The 8,901-nt window shown below is 43.4% G+C and overlaps 1 long non-coding RNA gene across 1 annotated transcript; it reads right to left on the bottom strand.

Annotated features, from left to right (window-relative positions):
- Positions 1–585: 585 nt before the first annotated feature.
- Positions 586–1,582, bottom strand: LOC120720704. Its single transcript, XR_005693012.1, has 2 exons — positions 879–1,582; positions 586–681 (listed from the first exon to the last, which is right to left on the bottom strand). It is a non-coding gene; the product is annotated as an uncharacterized LOC120720704 (long non-coding RNA).
- Positions 1,583–8,901: the final 7,319 nt, after the last annotated feature.

Raw genomic sequence — 8,901 nt, 5'->3', positions numbered from 1 at the left:
ATTATTGTCTAAAGGCAAAGAAAGATGCCCAACAGATTTACTTTACCAAATGGACCATCCCAGCCTTGCCATAATGGTCCATTTGATTCACCTTTTATTGTTTATTTTATTTTCACTTGCTGAATACGGGACAGACTTGACTGGGGGAAAGAAGGGGAGAAAGAAAGAGGGAAAGAGAAACAGCTGAGAAGAGGGATGGGGGAGAAGGGCAAAAAACAAAAACCAACAGAATGGGCAGAAAAAGAAAAAAGAAAAAAAATGCATATATCGATCACCTGGATCACCTGTTGAGAAAGAAAAAAGAAAACAAGCAGAAGAGAACAAGAGTAATAGAATAAACAGCATCACAATGATATATGGGAATATGACAGTAAATAATCCACCCTAATTTACGAATAAATTCTTTACAAATCCTACCATGTGAATTCATGGATTTTTTTTTCACATTCTGTCTCTCACAGTTGAAGTGTACCTCTGGTGCAAATTACTGACCTCTGTCATCATTTTAAGTGGGGAACTTGCACAATCGGTGGCTGACTAAATACTTTTTTTGCCCCACTGTACTTTAACCTCTTTACTGTTTTCTTCAGTTAATTTTGGAGTTACTACAAAGAGTGAAGATATAGGATGATCTGTCTGCTGTCACTGGGTGGTGCTGAGGTCTGAATCTGAGGACAGCTCCTGTAATCACAAACAGAACAGAATCATCACAAACTGAAATATAAAGTTTATCTCAAATCTGAAATAGAGCTGATCCTTCTCTGTCCTCACACACTCGGGATCTGAAGTTGTTCAGTCCTACAGTTCTGCCGACAGCTTTTTATTTTTTTTATTTGTTTTAAAGGCCTTACTAACACATTTTCTAATATCATGTTTACCTTTGAGTTGTTGATGCTTTATAAATGGACATCTGCAAAGATGAGATGATGGAGCAGGTTTCAGTCGAGGTTCAGTCTGCTGCGGCATCCTGGTCACAACATACAGAGGTGTTATCAGCTCAGTATTGAACAAGAAATATTAATGTTTCAAATTATTTGTCTTAAAGGATACAAGCTGTACAGAGTACTGCACATGTGACTTTGTGAACATAATTCATTAAAAATAATTCGGACAGTTTTTTAACCTGAATATTTGTAACAAACTCAGTAAAAAAAAAAAAAAAAAGAGCTAAAAAAAATAATCAGGGGAAAAATGTAACATTTTAACTTAAGCTGACAAGCGGAAGTAGTTGGTTTCAGTACATAAGTATCGGGCTTTGCTATTTAATCCGTAGCTATTGACTAATGAGGGGAATTTAAAAGTTGGCGTTAATGTCCTTCCACATGTGGAAAGCGACAGAAAACATGCTGCTGTTTGCACATATTTAATAATCAGCTCTGCACAGGAGCAGAAGCAGAGTCCAGCCTGTTGCTCTTACAGTATAATACTCATAATAAAAGTACAGTAACCGTGGTTAGTCACTGAGCAGCCCGGTGCGTTTCTCTTGATTTCTTTAGTCAGGGTAAATTCATTCACCTGCACGGGTTAGCTAAACGAACTTTACAAAACAAGTTTCCCCGACAGCTGAGTGCTCATTGTAGCTAGCTAGGTCCTTAGGTAGCTAGCTAAGGACCTAAATTACGGATTAGCTTACAAACACATTTAACTTACCAAAATTAATGCGGTGGGGCCTCAGGTCCTCCTGTCCGGTAGTCCAATTTACTGAAGAACACCTCAGGCTGTCACTTTGAAATAGTCGGTAATGTAAACGCTGGACCTCTCGGCATCTGCCATTCCCGAACAGACACGTCCGAGTTTGTCCGTGACCGCAGCCGCGTCGTCAGTGTTTTCGCCAGTCATTGGTCAGCATTATAATATATGCAAATACATGCGGGTCGGAATCCCCGCCCCCCAGCGCGCCCCCGTACGCCAAAACAGTGCCAGCAGAGTGAAACTGAAAAATGGTTTGAAACCGAAAAGTGGATTGAAACCGAAAAAAAAAAAATTGTAAGCAAAAGCAAAAAAATTACAGTTTCAATTAATTGTTTTTCACTATCAATTTTTTTTTCGGTTTCAATACAAGATTTTTCAGTACATTTATTTCAGTTACAATATTTTTTTTCGGTTTCAATATTTTTTTCGGTTTCGTTTCAAGGTGGCATCGTTCTGATTCCACATAGCTTCAGAATCAGTGCAAAAAGGACGTAAACACAAAGCATGGACCCGCTGAAACATCAGAATCAGCGAGCTGTAGGTTTTCAGCCCCGACCGTGTCCGTGCCGTCGGGTGAGAAAGGCGACATCTCACTGATTCAGATCCGTCGGAGGCTCCGCGCTTTGTGTTTACATCTATGTGCAGAATCCGTGTACCTGCTCTCATTTACTGTTCTAGCTGTTTGGTGGTTGTTGAAATTTTGTGAGGTTTAACCTGAGATTCTGGCATTTCGGGCAAAATGAATTTATATTAAAAAATTGATTCAGGATTTTAATGAATCGATATCACGTTATCCAAGCTAGAATCGATTTTAATCGATAATCAAAACCGACTAGTAACTGTGTAATCATGCTTATGTGCATCTGGATAAGGACACAAGCTAGTGTGTGGCGCTTCACTTTTTAAAAAACTAAAAGACAGAAATCAGATTATAGGATCTGTAGTGTTGTTTATTTATATTATGGTACTTATCATTCGTGATATTTATTACTGTGTGCATACTTTATTAGAAGAGATGAGATTAAAAAAATCTCTTCCTTGCTGGTTCCATCGAACAAGAAATGCTCAATTAACTATGTAGCACGTACGTAATCCAATTCCACAACACAATGTGATGGGGGAATCAGCTATGTTTTGCTGCCCATTTTATTTCGAATCTGGCGCGAACCGGCGAGCCAGTTCCTGAATCAGTCACGTGGTACGGACTGCCCGCGAGGCCTTGAACGTCACTGCATACGTAATCAAAGCAAGCCTCGATACGCGCTTCATAAAAACTCCCCCAAGATTACCCGACACAGGTATCGAAGCTTCGACACACAGGACACATCACTAGTGATCTGCCAGCAGGTGTGAACAGGTGAACCTGTGAGCTTTAGATTTCTGTGTTTTCCTCTCATCACTCGAGTCTGTTTAAAAAGCTGAAACTCTGATTCATTGCTGCAGTAAAACTCTGAGTATTAAAGTAAAGACGAGCTGCTTGAAGAACAGCTTGAACTCATATTAATATTATACTGTGTATACGCACAGTATAATATGTTTACATGCTTCCATTAGGCAGCATCATCAGAAGACATAGCATACATTTACACTGCTATGCTGATGACACCCAGCTCTATCTGTCCATGAAGCCAGATAACACACACCAATGAGTTAAACTGCAGGAATGTCTTAAAGACATAAAGACCTGGATGGCCGCTAACTTTCTGCTTCTTAATTCAGATCAAACTGAGGTTATTGTACTCGGCCCTGAAAATCTTAGAAATATGGTATCTAAGCAGATTCTTCCTCTGGATGGCATTACCTTGGCCTCCAGTAACGCTGTGAGGAACCTTGGAGTCATTTTTGACCAGGACATGTCCTTCAACGCACATATTAAACAAATATGTAAGACTGCTTTCTTCCATTTGTGCAACATCTCTAAAGTTAGAAATATCCTGTCTCAGAGTGACGCTGAAAAACTAGTTCATGCATTTATTACTTCCAGGCTGGACGACTGTAATTCATTATTATCAGGATGTCCAAAAAACTCACTGAAAAGCCTTCAGCTAATCCAAAATGCTGCAGCAAGAGTCCTGACAGGGACTAGAAAGAGAGAGCAGATTTCTCCTGTTTTGGCTTCCCTTCATTGGCTTCCTGTTAAATCCAGAATTCAAAATGTTGCTCCTCACATACAAGGTCTTAAATAATCAGGCCCCATCTTATCTTAATGACCTTGTAGTACCATATCACCCTATTAGAGCACTTCGCTCTCGCTCTGCAGGCCTACTTGTTGTTCCTAGAGTATTTAAAAGTAGAATGGGAGGCAGAGCCTTCAGTTTTCAGGCCCCTCTTCTGTGGAACCAGCTTCCAGTTTGGATTCAGGAGACAGACACTATCTCTACTTTCAAGATTAGGCTTAAAACTTTCCTTTTTGCTAAAGCATATAGTTAGGGCTGGACCAGGTGACCCTGAATCCTCCCTTAGTTATGCTGCAATAGACGTAGGCTGCCAGGGGATTCCCATGATGCATTGAGTTTTTCCTTTCCAGTCACCTTTCTCACTCACTATGTGTTAACAGACCTCTCTGCATTGAATTATATCTGTTATTAACCTCTGTCTCTCTTCCACAGCATGTCTTTATCCTGTCTTCCTTCTCTCACCCCAACCAATCACAGCAGATGGCCCCGCCCCTCCCTGAGCCTGGTTCTGCCGGAGGTTTCTTCCTGTTAAAAGGGAGTTTTTCCTTCCCACTGTCGCCAAAGTGCTTGCTCATAGGGGGTCATATGATTGTTGGTTTTTTCTCTGTATCTATGAAGCGCCTTGAGGCGACTTTTGTTGTGATTTGGCGCTATATAAATAAAATTGAATTGAAATAATATTAATATGAGCTGTGCTTTGTTAAGGGTTCAAATACTGAGGAGGGATACAGGAGGGATTCAAAATCACAACACTGGTCCAGGAGAGTCGGTCAAACGATGATTTTAATGAGCACACGTGTGGGAGATGAACACTGTACGCAGACAGCATCGATCTCACTCGAACAATAAACAATCAGTTGTTTTTAACATCAGGGAATGTTTATGACGCCCCCTCATGCATCAAGCAGATACAATACATGCATAAGTTTCAAAACCACAAATGTTCTGGTGACGACTTTTGACACAGTGAAAAGAACATCGCCTCCATCTCCATGCCAGATGCCTTTCCTGTAGCCCGTCTCGCTCTCGCTTCTCCAAAACCTCAGGGCATGCTCTGCAACAAAAACTGTCAATTCTGCAGACTCAAAATGCAGTTGCAAAAGAAATATGTCTGAACTCTTACCTAGAATATAAGTCTACCTAAGATGTGTGTGTATATGTCTCCCGACCTCAATTGCACTTTGTTTCACCTCTCACCTCACCTACTAAAGCTCACAACCAGACAGAGGCCACTCTCATACAGTGGGGCAAAAAAGTATTTAGTCAGCCACCGATTGTGCAAGTTCCCCCACTTAAAATGATGACGAGGTCCGTAATTTGCACCAGAGGTACACTTCAAATGTGAGAGACAGAATGTGAAAAAAAATCCTGACCACATGGGAGGATTTGAAAGAAGTGGGGGACTTGCACAATCGGTGGCGACAAATACTTTTGCCCCACTGTATAGAGATATACACAATAATCTATATATATACACACACACACATATATACACACACCACACACACAGTATATATACACACACACCAGATATATATATTACCACACACACACACACAGATCGAGAGACACCACACATATAGATATACACACACACATGAGTATACACCACCACCCACCTATATAGAATACACACACACACGCACATAGATATACACACACAGATTATAGATCACACACACACAACACACACACATATTCAATATCTAGATATAACATCACTACACACATAATAAGATATATATAGATACATCACCACAAATATAGATATATAACACACACATATATATATATATATATATATATACTCTACATATAACACACATATATATATAATATATATACACACACCCATATATATATAATATATCACACACCACACACCATATATACAACTTATCTATATCACACCACACATTACATACACATATATATACATATATATACCAATCACTATACGTGTATATATATATATACACATATACATATATATATATACATATTAGGGGTGCAACGATACACAAAATTCACGGTTCGGTTCGGTTCGATACTTTGGTGTCACGGTTCGATATTTTTTCGATACAAAAAAATGTTCATGCATTTTTAATTTGTCATTTATTAAAATTATAAATATATATTTTAACTCAAAAGTACAGTTTTTAAATTTAACCCTAACCCTTGTGCGTGTTTTTTATTTTGACAGCGAATGCGCATCTGCGGACCACTTATGTGCAGCCCTGGTTATTTAGCTCATCATATTGCAGCCACAGAAATTCTTTTGTCCATGAAACCATAAAGCTGCACTTTCCTTTTGCCTTATAGTCTGATTTGTCATAACTTCTCCGTTTTGTGGTAAGCTTTTCTTTGGCTGTCACTTCTTCACCCTGACCTGTCTTATTTGGCTCAGCAGAACTGAAATGCTTTTACACGCTCACTCACATAAGCTCAGCGATTCTCTGCGCGATCAACCTCTCACATGTTTAAGCTTGCTGCGGGAGATTTCACTTGTCATGTTTGCATAGTAAGCTAACGATTAATAAGACGATGTCAGAGGAATTGGTGAACAAATTATCATCACTCACAGATCAGTGCTGTCGCTCTCTATACACAGTTCGCACGATTGCAAAGTGAAAGCAAAAAAACAAGCGCAAATTCAAACGCGACTTCAATATGTCACATATTGACAGTGGCTCACCGATGCCAATGACATAATTACCCAGCTACATTTCTGAAAGAATGCAAAAGCATTGACATATATTTTTCCTACAATAGCCCGACGGGCAGGGAAGAGATAGATTTTGGTAGCCCGACTGAAAAAATCGCTAGCTCCGGGACGTCGGGCTAGCGATATTGCAAGCCCTGTATCTGATTGAGGAATCACTCATCTTTGGAAAGAGAGTTTATTACAGAGAAATGGCTCTTTCCAAAATAAAAGCTATACTATCCGCTTCTTCTGGGCTATATTCTCAGCAGCATAAGGAGAATCATGTGCTAACAGCTGTCTAAATGACTCGGCTAAAGTTAGTAGCATGCTTGTTGTTTTTGTCTTTGCACTAGGATGATGTCAGCGTAAATGTGCAGTCATATTCGTTGTGTTCCCACTAGTGCTTTCAGGTTAATTTCGTTGAAATGACCTTAACGCCACAACACGGCAAATCTCCGTTAACGAGCTACCGCCGATCGCTCCGTGCATGGGGCTAGACGGCAAACACGTTAACGAGCTAACTGCGCTAACACACTAGTTCACACCAATGTAATTGAGCATTGCATGGCACATCCAACATACTGTTTTACTTTAGTCCATGACTCGCTTACCTTCAGGGTCATACGTCACATGAAAACCAAAATAATTCCAAACGCCAGATCTGAATGTTGCAAGTAGAGCTTAACTTCTGTCTCGCTAGCTTGCCCTGCGCTCTTCCTTCTGACTATGCTGTCTGTGTTGAGTGCTCAGTGGATCTGCGCTCGACAGTGCAGCCTAGGCGGAGTAGTCGAACACAGATTCACTGAGCGCTCAACACAGACAGCATCATCAGAAGGAAAATTGATAAAATAAATTACAAATGTTTGTATTGTTCGATACATATGCGTACCGAACCGAAAGCACTGTATCGAACGGTTCAATATCGATACGAATATCGTTGCACCCCTAATACATATACATATATATATACATATATATATATATATATATATATATATATATATATATATATATATATATGTGTGTGTATATATATATATACATATATACATATATATATATATATATATACATATATATATATATATATATATATATGCTGGCGGAGATGGCGACGATGAGCCGGGATCAGGCGGCCGACCAGCGTGCCCACCTGGCCGCGCTGCGGGAGCAGACGGACCGGCAGACGCAAGTTCTGGAGCGGCTGGTCGGGGCCGCTGCCACGCCGAAGCCCTCGCCACTGTCGGTGGCGGTGCCCCGGATGGGGGACGGGGACGACCCACAGGTTTTTTTGGAGACCTTCCGTGCCACGGCGGAGGCTTGCCAATGGCCGCGGGAGGAGTGGGCTCCGCGGCTGCTCCCCCTGCTGTCCGGGGAGGCACAAACAGCGGCCCTGAGTCTGCCTCCGGCGTCGAGGAGCAGCTTCGCGGACGTGAGCCGGGCGGTGGTGGACAGGCTAGGGCTCACCGCCGAAGACCACCGCCGGCGGTTCCGGGCCTGTCGGCTGGCTACAACGGACCGACCATTCGCCTGGGCCCGGCAGCTGCGCGACGCGGCGGTACGCTGGCTGCAACCGGGAACATCGGAGGGGGAGACGAAGCTGGTGGACAAGGTGGTGCTGGAGCAGTTCACGGAGGGATTGCCAGCGGAGACGGCGAGATGGGTCCGGTGCCACCGGCCCGCAAGCTTGGAGGTAGTGGTGACGCTGCCGGAGGACCACCTTGCCGCTGGAGCAGGGGAACCCAGGGACGCCGGACGGAGGCCGAACAAACAGGCCCCAGTGCCGGCCCCGAGGCGCTGTGTGCCGGCACCAGGGCAGGCAGAGCGGCTGCCGGCGCTGAGCCCCACTAACCCTTTCGCGGCGTTGGTGCCGTCCAGGGGAACCGAGCCAAGTGGAGCCGCCCCCGAGCCACGGAGAGCAGCACAGACGCCGGGGCCGGAGTGTTGGAAGTGCGGGCAGCCGGGGGCACCTGAGGAGGGATTGTCCGCTTATGGAAGTGGGGCAGGTGTTTCGTGTTGCTGGCGCCCCAGCACCCTTCCCCGGTCCAGGAGGGACATACAGTATTCCGGTAAGGACTCGAGGGGGTATACGCCAGGCGTTGGTGGACACGGGCCGCACGCAGACCCTCGTACACCAAAGCTTGGTTCGCCCCGGGGCATTGCTGGAGGCAGAATGGGTGGAGGTGAGGTGTGTGCATGGTGACGTTCACAGGTATCCCATAGTGCCGCTGTTATTAAAGTATAAGGGCAAAAACGCATAGAGTAATGGCGGGGTAGCCCGCGCCTGTCGCACCTCCTGATTCTGGCTTTGTGTATCCCAAATTGGCC

Source organism: Simochromis diagramma, unplaced genomic scaffold, assembly GCF_900408965.1.
Source record: "Simochromis diagramma unplaced genomic scaffold, fSimDia1.1 OVJJ01000586.1, whole genome shotgun sequence".
Lineage (NCBI taxonomy): Eukaryota > Metazoa > Chordata > Actinopteri > Cichliformes > Cichlidae > Simochromis > Simochromis diagramma.
The sequence above is the reverse complement of the archived record's forward strand: the minus strand, read 5'-3'. Positions and strand labels throughout refer to the sequence as shown.